The following is a 15,469-nucleotide window of genomic DNA, read 5'->3' as shown; positions in this document are numbered from 1 at the left end:
ATACAACGAAATCTCTCCCTGATCCAAGACTCATCTCACTGCAGGGTGATAGAAGGACACCCCATCTACTCACCCAGAAAAATCAGGACATTCTGATATATAGTTTCAAAATAAAATGGTAAGGTAGGACCCAAACACAGTGTTAAAACAAGGGAGGCAGATATTGAGGACAAAAAAACAAAAACAAAAAGGAGCAGGCGAGGTAAAAGTGAAATCAAATTTTAGACAGAAATGCACTATTATAGTCCTTATAGTTTACTTGTGGTATTTGCTAAAGTGTATATTCTGATTTATTAGTTTTGAATATTATTATTTTGTAATGGATGGTTTTCAAGGTGTACAATTTATGTTACATTTTTCTCGATTGCTAACATACATCTTTTTTTAAATTGCTCACTTTCTCAGAACACTAAACACAATTCACAAAACCACACACCTAAAGTGCAAAACACCTAATTTCTCCTGTGAAGAACTGCACTCAAACTACTTAAACACTACCAAATGCAAACTTTAGCACCACATATTCATTCACACTTCATTCACACTTCATTCATAATACTAGATTGTTTGACCACATATTTTATGGGCTATGCTCTGTACATAGAGGTTTCTGCAGAGAAAGAGTGCTAGAGTATACAGAAATACAGTAAATGAATAAATACAAATGAGTTTGATAACATTGTGCAACATGCATCTCAGCACATAGTTACTATGCTTCGGATCTCTCTAAGTGTGATGGCATTGTTTGCCAAAACCAAGTTTTTAACTGCTGCTGCCTGTGCCTCATTGAAAATCCTTAGTCTTCCACCTGCACCTCTTTGTTTCTCAGTCCTTCAGATAAACAACAAAGACATAGTGGTTGGTCAGTGTCTGTGTTGCATAAAGGCAAGTTTACCACAGTACATTGTGCAGGATTTTTGTACAGTTATAGTATGCAACATGCCAACAATTCAATTACAGTAATGAAGTAAATACGTTTCACAGAACAGATATAAGCACCGATATATCATGAATTATGCAGAGCTACAAACTGGTAACCTGTATCAAGTCTAAGTGTCCGGATTACAGAGGGCAACAGTAAATCGGCTTAGATTAGGCTGAACCCTCTGTCCAGCCTCTCTCATCGTCAAACCATGGTTGATATTGGAAGTTTTTCCTTGTACGATGTGAGGGTCTAAGGACAGAGGGTGTCGTATTGTCATACTGATATTCTGTACAAACTATGAAGACCGTCCATAGTTTGCTGAGACAAATGTAACATTTCTGATATTGGGCTATATAAATAAACATTGATTGATTGATTGATAACATTTCATTTGAGAGTATTCTTCTTTGTCCACGTCCTCTCTCCACCTCTATCCCTCATTCTTCTTCCTCTCACTCTCACCCCACCTCTTCCTCCTCCTCTCACTCTCACTCTCAACTCTCAGCCCAGCTCTTCCTCTTCCTCTTGCTTCCATGTTGGCTTCCATTGTTGCTGTAAGAAAGTACTCACCTGTGGTCTTTTTATAGTGCTAACACCCTGATTGACGAACCAACAATAATGCTTTCAGGTGTTTGGTCAGGTGGAACGTGTTTGTTGATCATTGGTCCATTTATGAGGCATTTTGAATACCAGTGTTTTAAACCTGCTAACACGTGACTTAATGTCAGATTCCTGTGTCTTACGTGGAGAAACGTGTGCAGTGGTTTGCAAAAAGTGCCATGTTGATTTGCAAATTGTGTGAAAAGCTGAAAACGTGTTTAGTTTTGGAGATTTGAGCTGATGTGTTGCTCTTTCAGTGTCAGTTAAAATAATTGTGCTTTATGTATACTTTTAGTGTGTTAGCAACTGAGGAAAACTGTAAATATTATGTCTAGAATATAACACAAATAAAATAAAGTAACAAACCAGGAAGGCACGAGAAACAGGAATCCACAATGACAACACGAGGGAATACGCAGGGCAAGACATAGGCTGGAACAACGACGAACTGAGAAGAAACACTGGGGCAGACAGGCACTTATACAGACGAAATTAATCACAAGGGACAAGACACAGCTGGAGGGTAAGAAACACACATGGCCACTGTTGTAGCAATGTTTAATACAAGCCTATTTATGATATTCATTAAAGATCACATGTAAGCTATATGATGTGTGTTACTGAGTTGGGTCACAGAGTTGGAGAGACAGTGGTCGTTCTGGGTTGTCAATGGATGTGTTCATTTTAAGTGAGCTGACACCGAGGATGGGGGAAGTCCAGAGAAGGCCTCAGGTTATAGAGACAGTTAACCTTTGTGTGTTGACTGCTCGTGTGAATGTCATGAGATGATGAAGTTTGAACATATATAGGTGTGGCTCCTGGAGAGAGGGACATGTGACATTTGTGTGGTAGGCTGCATGATAGGGTGTGTGCGTTGAACATGCTTAGTGCAAGTGTATTTAAGAATAGGAAGTGAACATATCATGTCAGTGCCCCTACAAATATATCTAATGGTATATAGGACATAAGGCGGAGTGGCTTAGGAAAAACAGTCTATGCTTGGCATCCATTAATATTAATTTTATGTTAGTTTCAGCTCATGGAAGATAGTGCATTCTAGGAACTGGAGAGACTCCACACCCACTTTTTTCAAAAATTCAAAGGCTTTATTTATTTGTCATGTGTACATAACTATAAAAAGAAAAACATTTCTGAAGCAATAACCCTCTACAACTCTTCATCCCTGGCAGAGCAGATAACTCCCAGCACCAAACTTAGTTTGATCCATCTGCTACATACTTACATCGTGCATGCAGTGCATCATTTTGAGAATTTCAAATGTATTCTTGTCTGTTCTATAGTGTGCAATTAGATGTAGATACTTAAATTGTACAGTGAATATGGATACTATTGCTTTAACCTTTATTTCTCTTCTATTTTACTCTATATTTGTTCAAATAAAATAAAATAAATTCAAGTTCTATTTATATAGCACATTTTTAAAAGGATTTTTGGTCGAGCCAAAGAGCTGTACATACAGTAAAAATACTTTAGAATAAAGACACTTAACAAAAAATACAACAGCACAGTTTATACAGAATGTCAGTATGAGAAAAGACACCCTTTGTCCTTAGACCATCACATACAAGGAAAAACTTCCAGAGAAAAACCCCACAGTTTAAAGGGGAACATGGGAGAAACCTCAGGGAGAGCAACAGAGGAGATAATTGAAGAGATAATACATTTACAGCGTAGGTGTCTATAATAAGAAGATGAATCCACAAGGATGTCGACAATCCTGTGGGAGCCATCAGGGAAGTAGTATGATGACAGTCAGGCAGGTCCGCAGAGACAGGTTCAGCCACGACTCGAAGTCCAGGGCTCAATCCAGAACTCAGGATAGAGGATCCAGGACACAGGACCACAGCAATAGGATCAGCCTCGACTCAGGATCCCGGCGTAGATATAGACACAAAAAAAAGAGAAATTTGGGGGAGGCTGGGTTAATCAGAACATGAGAATACACAGGTGCAGGCAGAAAGAAGGAAGAAGCAATGCGTCCCCCGACAGTCTTAGCCTATAGAAGCTCAGATTTATTCTATTTCTTTTTTTTCTTCTATTTAAAGATTATTTTGATTCTGTACAATGAGTCCATGCTGCTGTGACAACCCAATTTCCCAACTTGGGATGAATAAAGTATCCATCCATCCATCCATCCATTTTGAAACTCAACATCAGAATGTCCTGATTTTTTCTGGGTGAGTAGATGGGGTGTCCTATCACCCTGCAGTGAGATGAGTCTTGGATCAGGGAGAGATTTCGTTTTATTCTTATCTAAACACGGGGCTGATAGCTCATATATGGGATTTCAAAGGTCTTTTATTTTGAAACTCCACATCAGAATGTCCTGATTTTTTCTGGGTGAGTAGATGGGGTGTCCTTCTATCACCCTGCAGTGAGATGAGTCTTGGATCAGGGAGAGATTTCGTTTTATTCTTATCTAAACACAGGGGCTGATAGCTCATATATGGGATTTCAAAGGTCTTTTATTTTGAAACTCCACATAAGAATGTCCTGATTTTTTCTGGGTGAGTAGATGGGGTGTCCTTCTATCACCCTGCAGTGAGATGAGTCTTGGATCAGGGAGAGATTTCGTTTTATTCTTATCTAAAACACGGGGGCTGATAGCTCATATATGGGATTTCAAAGGTCTTTTATTTTGAAACTCCACATCAGAATGTCCTGATTTGTTCTGGGTGAGTAGATGGGGTGTCCTTCTATCACCCTGCAGTGAGATGAGTCTTGGATCAGGGAGAGATTTCGTTTTATTCTTATCTAAACACAGGGCTGATAGCTCATATATGAGATTTCAATATGAGATTTCAAAGGACTTTTATTTTGAAACTCCTTACATTTTACATTTACTCATGGTAGTTATACGTAGTTTGTTTTAAATATTATTGATCACATTATATAGTACATATTTCTTAATTTAATATGTTTGGTTTGTTTTTATAGGTGCTTTTGTTATTGACCGAGTAAGCGCTGGGATTTTACCGTAATGCTTCTAATATTCACGCACCCCAATATCACGCGCGGGCTGGCTTGACTGTGTTTTCCCAAGTGGAGGCTGGCTTGACCGCAGTGTTAGCTAGGTGCTAGTCAGGGCAATAAAATATCAACTGCGTCATGGGATGAACGACGTTAAATTCGTTGATGATATATATTTATTATAAGTAATTAGTTCCCTCTTTTGCGCTCTGAATAGCCTAAAAAAACATAACAGGGTGTAACTGAGGTGAACATATAGAGTAGGCATGCACAACGGTCACGTTACATTTCTTACCGATTTGTGATATCTGTCTCTTCTCTTCAGGCGGCTTGGCGGCAACTGAACTGCCTGCCTTCCTCCACACCCTGAGGTGTACGCTCTTTCACGTGACCAACGTGCTTTCAAGATTAAGTGCAATGTGCAACAGGCATGACGGGTAATCTGTGACGTTTCGCTCTCTCAAAAATTGGGCCATTTTGTCTTCATGCACAGCAGCTCTCATAGGAAAGAACCAGACCCCGCCTCCGACGCTGGGTCATGATCTCGCCCGAGAGGGGATAGCGCCACACGTTGAAACAATGTCAATTCAATGTAGGGAATTTCAACGTTGAAAAACCGGCATCTATATTACATTGATTCAACAACATTTTTTCAAACGTTGAAATGGTATTTGTAAAAACACATCGAATCAACATTGATTTTTCAACCTCAACCAAAAATAACCAATCTAACCAAAATCCAATGTTGAATTAATATCTTTTGCTATCTGGGGAGCTTTTATTCTATAAAACGTTTTTTTTTTAAAAATCTACTTTATAGCTTGTAGTAACTCGCGGGAGGCTTCTTTTATTTTATTTGTATTCATAATAATTTTTATTTTTCGTCAGAACGTATTATGGTGCATTAGTTACGAATTTTTGTTCTAAAAAAAAAGTGCATTGTGTGTAATACAACTGTGATTTTTATTACATTAGTTTGTTTTTAAGGAAGGCCAGAGCTTCAGCTGAGTCAAATAGATTGTTCGCTTTAGTTAACGTTTTTTTAAAAGAACATTATATTCCGATTTGATCATGTCCCCTTTATTGTATTACGGAGAGCAATGTGAGCATCCATTCCCATTGGATAACGCAGGATTTTACACCCGGAAGTAAGTATTCTCTTTACTGTCGATTGATTTTACAGTGATATCTGCACTACTCATCAACTCAAAAACACCAGATTATTCTTGTTGATTACACAACATTGATTGGTTTAAATTGTGTACAATGCTTTTGTAATTTTCCCCTTTGATTCGGAGAAACAAATATTTGTTCAGTTTAGGATGGCCGAAGACACTACACTACCCGGAATCCTCAGCTATTGTTCCGCGTTGCCTCAAGCTCTGTGATTGGTTGACCTCCAACTGCATTCCTTATGAAAAAAACGTTTCGTAAAAGATGAATCATACTTTATTCAGCAGTGCTTGCTTTACTCTTTGAAAGTCATCACATGAATGCATTGTAATAAATGGTTTGGCTGCATTAAATATTACACATCTGTCGTAGTTCTTTATTTGTATTTACCTACAGAGATCTGGCTCAGAATAGACCGGAAACTATTCTTTTACCGTTCTGTTTTAATTTCACAATAAAGTTAGTAGTAATAATTTGTTTTGATATTATTATTTTTTATTAACTACTAGACCGCTGGGGTCATGTTAAGACCATCTTTTCTGTGTTGCTGTGGGGTTTTTCCATCGCTTTTGTGTTACAAATATCAAAACAATAACTAAATATATCCGTCGTAAACTAAACTACGGAGCCCTGGAGGGTTCATAGAGAGAAAAATAAATAAAACGTGGCCACGTTTTACTTTCTCGTGCGCACGCTTTAGTAACTCGTGCGCACGAGTTACTAAAGTGTGCGCACGAGTTAATAAAGCGTGGCCTCGTTTTATTTAAATTGAGGGATTCCTGTCCGTGACTCACAGTATCTGCTGCCCACAGCTGTTTTATAGAAGGAAAACCTCCTTCACTTTATGAAATCTCTGTGGCACCAGTGGCCTGTACTACGAAGCAGGATTGGCTATTTACACTATTCATTCATGAAGTATGACGCTGCGCTGTCAGCACGCGTCTCCATGTTTGTGATTGGTCAAATGTTGCTAACCCCGTCCCTTTCACATGAACGCGCTCTCAGCCGGACAGAGAAACCCTGGTTGATTTACTGAGTTGATAACCAGCTTCGTAGGACCGCTTATCGACATCGCGTTTGTTAGGGTCAGTTAAGCCGGGTAAATCGAACATATTCAGGTCCAGGGTCTGTTGAACTGGCTTCGTCGTACAGTGCACTGGAGGCAGTAACGTGTAACTCAGCAGAATCTGAGAAGAGCAGCACCAGCTGCAAAGAGCTGTGCCTTTTACTGTTTACTTCACTGCGTTTCCCTTCATTAGAACCGCTGAATAGAGATCGAGGCTGCTACGTTTAACCACACACACCTATACACACATCGAACTACCAGAGTATTCTCCCTCGTTTTATGAAGGAGATGTCCTGTCACCGGGGCGCATGATGTGTGTGTGTGTGTGTGTGTGCTCAGCTCCGCTCTGTGTGCGTGTTCGTGTGTATCCGACACCACCGGCATTTGTTTTCAAATTACCACGAACAGTACTTTAAACAAATCTGGTTCCCCATAGTTAAGTGTATTCCCAAGTGAAAGAATGTGTTTAATCTTAATCTCGATGTGCTGCCGAGTGCACCGGAACGAACGATACTATCATAAAACAAATGCCCCCCCCCCCCACACACACACACACAAAACGAGGCCATGCTTTATTAACTCGTGCGCACGCCTTTAGTAACTCGTGCGCACGCTTTATTAACTCGTTGCGCCACGCTTTAGTAACTCGTGCGCACCTTTAGTAAGTCGTGCGCACGCTTTAGTAACTCGTGCGCACGAGTTACTAAAGCGTGCGCACGAGAAAGTAAAACGTGGCCACGTTTTATTTATTGTTCTCTCTATGAACCCTCCAGGGCTCCGTACTAAACCACAAACAGCAGTATATTTTATTTTGTTAACACTGTAAACTTGACAGCTTTTTAACCCAAACCACCTACTGGTTAAAGCACGTTATTACACGTTTAGAGTAATATTGAAATCTTGAAAAGGGATGTCCAAAATAGCAATTATATACAGTTTTTAATTAACTATTTGTAGAGAATAACGAGTAATGTATATACTTTATAGGGATCTGCAGATAAATATTTAGTCTTCTCAAGCACCAACAATCATTACATTACATTGCATTTAGCTGACGCTTTTATCCAAAGCGATTTACAATAAGTGCGTTCGACCAACAAAATACAAGCTTGAAGAAAACAGAATCATATAAGTACATCAGGTTTCATAGAGCCAAAACATTTCAAGTGCTACTCAACTGGCTTTAGATAAGCCAGTCCTCCAATCAAATATCTCTCCTGATTGTTGGCACTTGACAATCACCTTCCCTGAATTTTACTCAGGTGTAACTAAAGTCTGATTTAAGGGTTGTTTATATTTCACATCATAATCAGAATCTGTAAAGTAACTAAAATAAATGTAGTGGAGTACAAATACCAGGTTAACCTTAAAGAAAGCCCTCAGGATTATAAAAGACCCCCATCACCCCAGCCACAAACTGTTCTGTCTGCTGCCATCTCGCACAACAGCCGCATTCTAGGAGAGGATGTGGCTGTTGTGGAGGACTACAAGTACCTGGGAGTGCACTTATGGGCTGAACTGGAGGATCAACACTGACGCTGTGTACAAGAAGGGGATGAGCAGACTCAATTTTCTGAGGAAGCTGAGATCCTTCCATGTGTGCAGCAAGATGCTGGAGATCTTCTAGTCTGTTGTGGCCGCCAGTGCACTCTTCTTTGCTGCGGTCTGCTGGGGGGGGGCAGCATAAGAGCCGGTGACACCAGCAGGATCAATAAACTGATCAGGAAAGCTGGGTCTGTCATCCTCTCCACCTGCAGCTGGACAGTCAACGGAGCTCCTTCTCCAACAGACTGCTGACAAGGACCGATGCAGGAACACATTCCTGCCCACTGCAATAACTCTGTACAATAAATCACCTCTGGCTGGAAGAGAACTCTCATTGTCATATATTTTTGAATAAGTATATTTGCATATATAATATCTACATGTATGTTTTCTATTTCAACACGTATATTTTCTATTTTCTTTTCTTTCTATTCATGTTTATTTGTGGTTTTGTTTTATTGTAAAATGCCTTGTCTTTTATGCTGCTGCAACAAAAACAATGTCCCAAATTGGGATCAATAAAGTACCATCTTATCTTATCTTACATCCGGACTAAAACCACCACACTCAGGGACAGTTTCATCCCACAGGCCATAAGACTAAAACACCTGAACTTTGAAATAACATCCATAACATTCATCTGGCTGCTACTTAGAAATGATTTGTCTAATATATCATATTCCAATCACTTGTATAGACTCTTATTTCACTTTTTTTCTTTTTGTATTGACTTGCACTATTTTTTCTGTGTATCTGTTTTATTGTGTTGCACTGTTGGAGGACCCTGTGACCTAAGGGGGGGGAGGGGTAGGAGACGTTCGATTCCTGTTTGAATAGTGTGCCGATGGGGTTCATTCCATTTCAAAATGCTGTTTGTCGCTCGGTTGGTAAACTTCGCGCACTCCCACTCCAACATCCAATCACAGAGCTTGAGGGACAAATCACGGGGTTTGTCAAGCAAAGCACATGGTGTAGTCCCAAACGATAGCTGAGGATTATGGGTAGTGTAGTGTCTTCGGCCATCCTAAACTGAACAAATATTTGTTTCTCCGAATCGAAGGGAAAATTACAAAAGCATTGTACACAATTTAAACCAATCAATGTTGTGTAATCAACAAGGATAATCTGGTGTTTTTGAGTTGATGAGTAGTTCAGATATCACTGTAAAATCAATCGACAGTAAAGAGAACTTACTTCCCGGGTGTAAAATCCTCCGTTAATCCAATGGGAATGGATGCTCACATTGCTCTCCGTAATACAATAAAGGGGACATGATCAAATAGGAATATAATGTTCTTTTAAAAAAACGTTAACTAAAAGGGAACAATCTATTTGACTCAGCTGAAGCTCTGGCCTTCCTTAAAAACAATATTACTATTATACTATTATATTACACACAATGCACTGTTTTTTGAGAACAAAAAATTCGTAAATAATGCACCATAATACATTCTGACGAAAATAAAAATTATTATGAATACAAATAAAATAAAGAAGCCTCCTGCGAGTTACTACAAGCTATAAGTAGATTTTTAAAAACGTTTTATAGAATCAAAGCTCACTGCAGGACGTTGTAGAAATGCGTGTGTGCACCACGACAAAAGAGCCTCATTCACTTTACATTGGGGTTGTTTGCGTGGTGCCGACACGTAAATGTAACAAAGTTAGTGAGTCCACCACGCAATGCGGTGTTAGGAGTCGTGGTGGAGTCACGCATTCTGGTGAGATCAGGTTGGGGGGGTGCTGTAGGGTGCTAAGCCTTCCCAAATATTTGTGTCACTGCATCCTGGTAAAATACAAATATAATGTATAATGTCTGTGTCTTTGACATTAGCGCTGCTAGCCACCTGTGCCCTGTACTACGAACAGTGGCGGCGGGTCATTAGGGGCAGGTGGGGCACAGCCCCACCTAGTGTCAGAAGAAAGTATTACAAATAATGATTACAAAAAAATACTAAAAAATAAATAAAAAAACATATAAAATATATTTTTAAGGTCATGTTTAATAATCTGATTCGTCTGTACATTTCTGTTTTAGTCTGTGTTCTTCTAATTAGTGTCTAGAGTGCCGTTTTGAGCTGTTTAGAGCCCATGTGGGACAAAAACCCGATCCTGCCCCTCCCTCTCACAGTCTAAGTGAACGGTGATTGTAAAAAACTACACTGCGCATGCTCAGAGTATTTTTCTATTTAATGTGTGTGGCAAAAAAATAATGACCGTAGGGGCCATAGTGCTCCCATCCCCACCATACGTCATCTCACATAATTCAGAATTGATTGGCTGTAAGTACTCACGTGTGCAGTGCTGCGAAACGTCACGTGTAGTTTGAAGAGGAGACGAGAGAGCAGCATATAGCTAACATCACCAGCGATTAAAAGAAGTAAAAAACTGAAAGAAAATGAATGAAGTTGACCATTTACTGGAGCACACATTTGAGACACTTAGTCTCGGAGAGAAACTGGAGGTAAAGCGCCCTCGGTGCCCACCATCCACCGGATTTCCAAATGGTCCAGACTGCGGGCAAAGTTAAACGTGGGTTTAACGCTGAGTGGTTTGCTAAAAAGAAATGGCTAACGGCGAGCATCCAGAAGAATTCCCTCTTTTGCTTTCCTTGCCTGCTTTTTGGTGAAGATCAAGGTACTTGGTCGAGGACAGGTTACAAGGACTTAAAGCATCTTTCGGAGAGGACAATGAAGCATGAGAGCAGCAACAGTCATTTGGAAAATGCCAGTAAAATTGGGATTACTTGGAAGGGTGAATGTTGCAGCTCAGATTGACAGCGCCTACAGACGCGGCATTGATTCTCATAATAGGAAGGTGGAAGAAAACAGGTACGTGCTTGGTCGGATCATCACCTGTATTAAACTGTGTGGGAAATGTGAGACAGCACTGCGGGGCCACAACGAGTCGGTGGACTCTCTGAATCCAGGGATATTCAGGTCAATTTTCGAGACAATGTGTGAGGGCGATTCCAGGCTTGAACGGCACTACGAAGCTCAGCTTGTTTTCAAAGGGACATCAAGCACCATACAGAATGAACTCTGGACTGCATGTATGATGTGTACAGGGAGGAAATAGCCAAGCAAGTGGACAACACAATCATTTGTTGCCGTTCAGGCCGACGAGACAACCGATGTCTCCTGTAAATCGCAAATGGTGATTGTGCTGCGATACATTATGCCTGACCTCACAGTTACAGGAGCGTTTTTTGGAGTTTGTGGAAGTAAAGGACAAAACTGGTGTAGGTCTCTCCAACAGCATCAAGGCTGTTCTGGAACCCCTGAAGCTGAAAGAAAAGCTAATCGCTCAGGACCTATGACGGGGCGGCCGTCATGAGCGGTAACGTGCGCGGGGTACAGACTGTGATGAAGGAGACGTACCCAAACGCTCAGTTTGTTCACTGCTACGCCCACCAACTGAAACCTGACCCTGCAGCAACTGTGTTCAGCAAGGATGAGCATCCTGAAGGTGTTTTTTGCAGATCTAACTGCTTTTTTCCACTTTTTTCTCCGGTGCTCCAAAACGTGTTGCAGCTCTTGCAGAGGCAACACAGAGACGCATCCCACGGCCACCGGCTGTGAGATGGAACTTTAAAAGCAGAACTGTGAACGCGGTTTGGGAGACCCCGAGATGCACTACTTCAGTGTATGGAGCATATACGCGCACAACCAGGATGGGATGCGGTCACCATAAGTGAGGCATACGGCCTGTCAAAGAAACTGCGGGACCGAGCATTTATGCAGCTCCTGGAGTTTTTTTCGTTGCTTATGCCAGAAGTGGATGTTCTATACAACACTCTGCAAAAACGAAGCATCGATGCACCTGGGATCAACAGCGCGCTCTGCCGTTTCAAGGAAAATGTTCAGAAAATGAGGCAGAAAACTGATGCATTGGCCGCCCCACTGCTCATGATGGAACAGACGAGCCAGGCCGACGAGTCAGCAGCACAGCGCCGGTGATGAAGGAGGCTTGTGACACAGTCATCTCACAGGTGGAACAGAGGTTCTCACAGAGTGACCATTTGATCGCTGCAAAGCTTGTTGACAGCTCATTCTTCCCACAGCATGTCCTGTCACATTTCCTACACCTGAGCTTGACTGCGCCGTGAAACTGTGGCCTGCGTTGGGAAACAAGGAGAAGTTGAAGTCTGAGCTGACCACGCTCTGCCGCCACAGTGAGCTTCACACTGGAAACACTGCCCTGTCTCTGTTGAAATCCATTCACGAGAACAACTTGGAGGAAACATTTGCTGAGACTGTTATTTTGGTCAAAATAATAGTGACAACTCCGATGACGACATCCGAGTCAGAGAGGACCTTTTCCACCCTCAAAAGGATAAAGACTTTCACTCGCAACACCATGGGGACAGCCGCGACTTAACGCATTGGCCATGCTTTCAATTGAAAGCCAGTTGATCCAGCAACTACAGGACTTCATCCCCAAAGTGATAGACACATTCTGTCAGAGGAAGGACCGCCGTGCCGCTTTTCTTTTCAAGTGAGCCTTCAGCTTTGGTAAGTTCATTTATGTCATATATTTTGTTGATCTTCTGTGTTTTGCCTCTGCTGGATCGATTGATATTGTGACCTCGATGATGAGTGTCTGTGTTTTCCTTGTATTTACAGTCTATGGTGTTTTAATGCTAAAGCATTACGGTTGTTGTTATTGTTAAGAATTACTTTGTGATGGTGACCTTTACTCCATGTATGAAGGTGCATTACTATGACATCCCCACGCTGTGTACGTAAATGTATGCGCTCACAGTGTTGCTCCTGTGGTCTTCAGTATGTAATTTGACACTCCCCCTCTCTCCACTATTCTCCCTCCCCCCCCCTCTCTCTGTCCCCCCTCCTCTCTCTCATCCCCTCTCTCTGTCCCCCCCCCCCCCCTCTCTCTCTCTCTCTCTCCCCCCGGACCTCTTTCTGCCCCCCCAGTTTTGTACACCTAGAAAACGCCACTGACTACGAAGCCAGTCCAACAGACCCTGGATATGTTTGGAGTAACAACAAACTAACAACAACAAACTAACAACGAGATCTCGCTAAGCGGTCCTACGACGCTGGTTATCAACTCGGTAAATCAAGCCAGGGTTTCTCTCACCAGCTGAGAGCGCTTTCACATGAAAGGGGCGGGGGTTTAGCTACATTTGACCAATCAACAAACAGGGACAAGTGTACTGACAGCGCAGCGTCATACTTCATTAATGAAAAGTAAACTAATATTAGACAAATATGAGCTTTAAACATCCCATGACTTAAACATATAATCCAGGATACAAGCCACAGAGTTGCTGCAATGTGAATACAGAACTGGTTAAAAAATAACTACAGAGTGTTTGAAAGCGTATAGTTTTATGATATCACTGCCCCATCTAAGACACGAGTGGATCTGACTTTAATTACATTTGACTCGAGTGTTTCGTCAACATAATGTGTATAAATAATACTTCTGCATACAGTAGGCCTATGTGACACCGTAAGTGTTGCACGGCCAGATACGGCTGGAGAAGCTGACAGAAAAGGAAATATATGATATATTATGATATTATATGATCGATGATCTGATTGATGATGTAATGATAAGTGCGACACGTCGGCGTCTTCTCTGCATAGCCGGCAGTTTTAAACTGTATTTCCTTTATCCTGTAATATGACTTGAGAGATTTAAACTCCGCACACTGAGTTGATCTCTTTTCTATAGACGCCGGAGGTGGGCAGCGTCAGGTAAAAAAAGTTATTTAGCCTTCCCAAACCTGAGCCTCACGCGCCGCCTATGAATGTAACCTCATTAATGGAGACATGGGAAACGTTTTCGTCACTTCGTGCCCTCAAGAGGCATTTTTTTGCTTCATTTTCTTTTGTTTTTATAATCCTATCGATATCAATAATGTAGCGACATGGGCGGCTCGCGCGGGCTACCTACTGTCATGATTTCGGACCCTTTTTCTGTGCTTTTTCCCGTCGTTTTCCCTGTTTTTTGTGTGTTTGGCTTTGGCAGGGTTGTCTTACAATAGGGTCTTCGTCGACCTCTGGTCTCAGACCCTAATAATCAAAATACATTCAGGTAAATACGGTGTTGTAGTGCCAGGAAAAGGGAGTCGGAGGCGGTGTATTAAGAACAGAGTTCCAATCTTTATTAGCCATTAATAACAGAGAGCCATTAATCACATCAACTGCTCTGCTAACGCTACCGGTGTTCCCACTAAAGGGGTCCGTGTGGCAACACAATACAAGAGGTGAATTATGTCCAATAACGTGTCACCACACAAGCCCCCCCAGAATTCACGTGTACACAAAATCCGTATGGCGGGGAGGAACAATCCGCCTGCCCCCACGAGACCTGCGGACAGGAGCCGGTACAGCGACCTCTGCCCGTGCGGCTCCTGACAGACGAGGGACCGGAACAACAGGTCCACACTCCCTGACAGGAATCAAAGCCGGGGGTCGGCCCCGTCTCGGCGGCCGAGCCAGCACTACCGGCGTAGACAGGAGGCCCCCCCGGTAGTGACGTGCTGTTCCACGCCATGCTTAGTGGTAAGCGCAGAGAAGGTGGGTAGCGACAGGTCTGGAAACTCGGCCAACAGTCTGAGAAACGTGTCTGCCCCTGACAGCGAGCCTTACGCTGCGCTGCAAAGTGTGCACACGAGGGAAGAAAACGTTAAGGCATCAACCAAACGCCTATTCTTAACGTCCACTAAGAGTCCACGAGCACACAAAAAATCCGCTCCGAGGAGGGGAAAAGAAATGTCCGCTGTCACGAAATCCCAGCTGAAACGCTGTCCTCCGATGCACAGACACATAGGCCTCACGCCGTAGGTGGCAATGGGACCGCCGTTAGTCGTCGTCGATCGCGGTCCGTGCCCCCCACGGGCGACGTCTTCACTTGACGCTGGAACTACGCTCCGTTGAGCGCCCGTGTCACACAGAAACAGGCTCCCCGAAACGCTGTCGCTGACGAAGAGGAGCCTGCATGTGCCGCCGACGCTCAGGGCCACTACTGAGCGCCGGCCCCTCCGTTTCCCGGGGGTTTGTAGCTGCACGGAGCGATGCATCTCTTCGCCCTTGTCCCGAAACGTGCGTGGTAAACGCACTCTCCGGCGTCTCCACGCCGGCTCGCCACAGCCGTGTCCGGCCTCCGCCACGCTTTCTTGACTGCCGGTGGGCCGCTGA

The sequence above is a fragment of the Gymnodraco acuticeps genome, unplaced genomic scaffold (assembly GCF_902827175.1).
Source record: "Gymnodraco acuticeps unplaced genomic scaffold, fGymAcu1.1, whole genome shotgun sequence".
Lineage (NCBI taxonomy): Eukaryota > Metazoa > Chordata > Actinopteri > Perciformes > Bathydraconidae > Gymnodraco > Gymnodraco acuticeps.
This window is presented reverse-complemented; position numbering follows the sequence as displayed.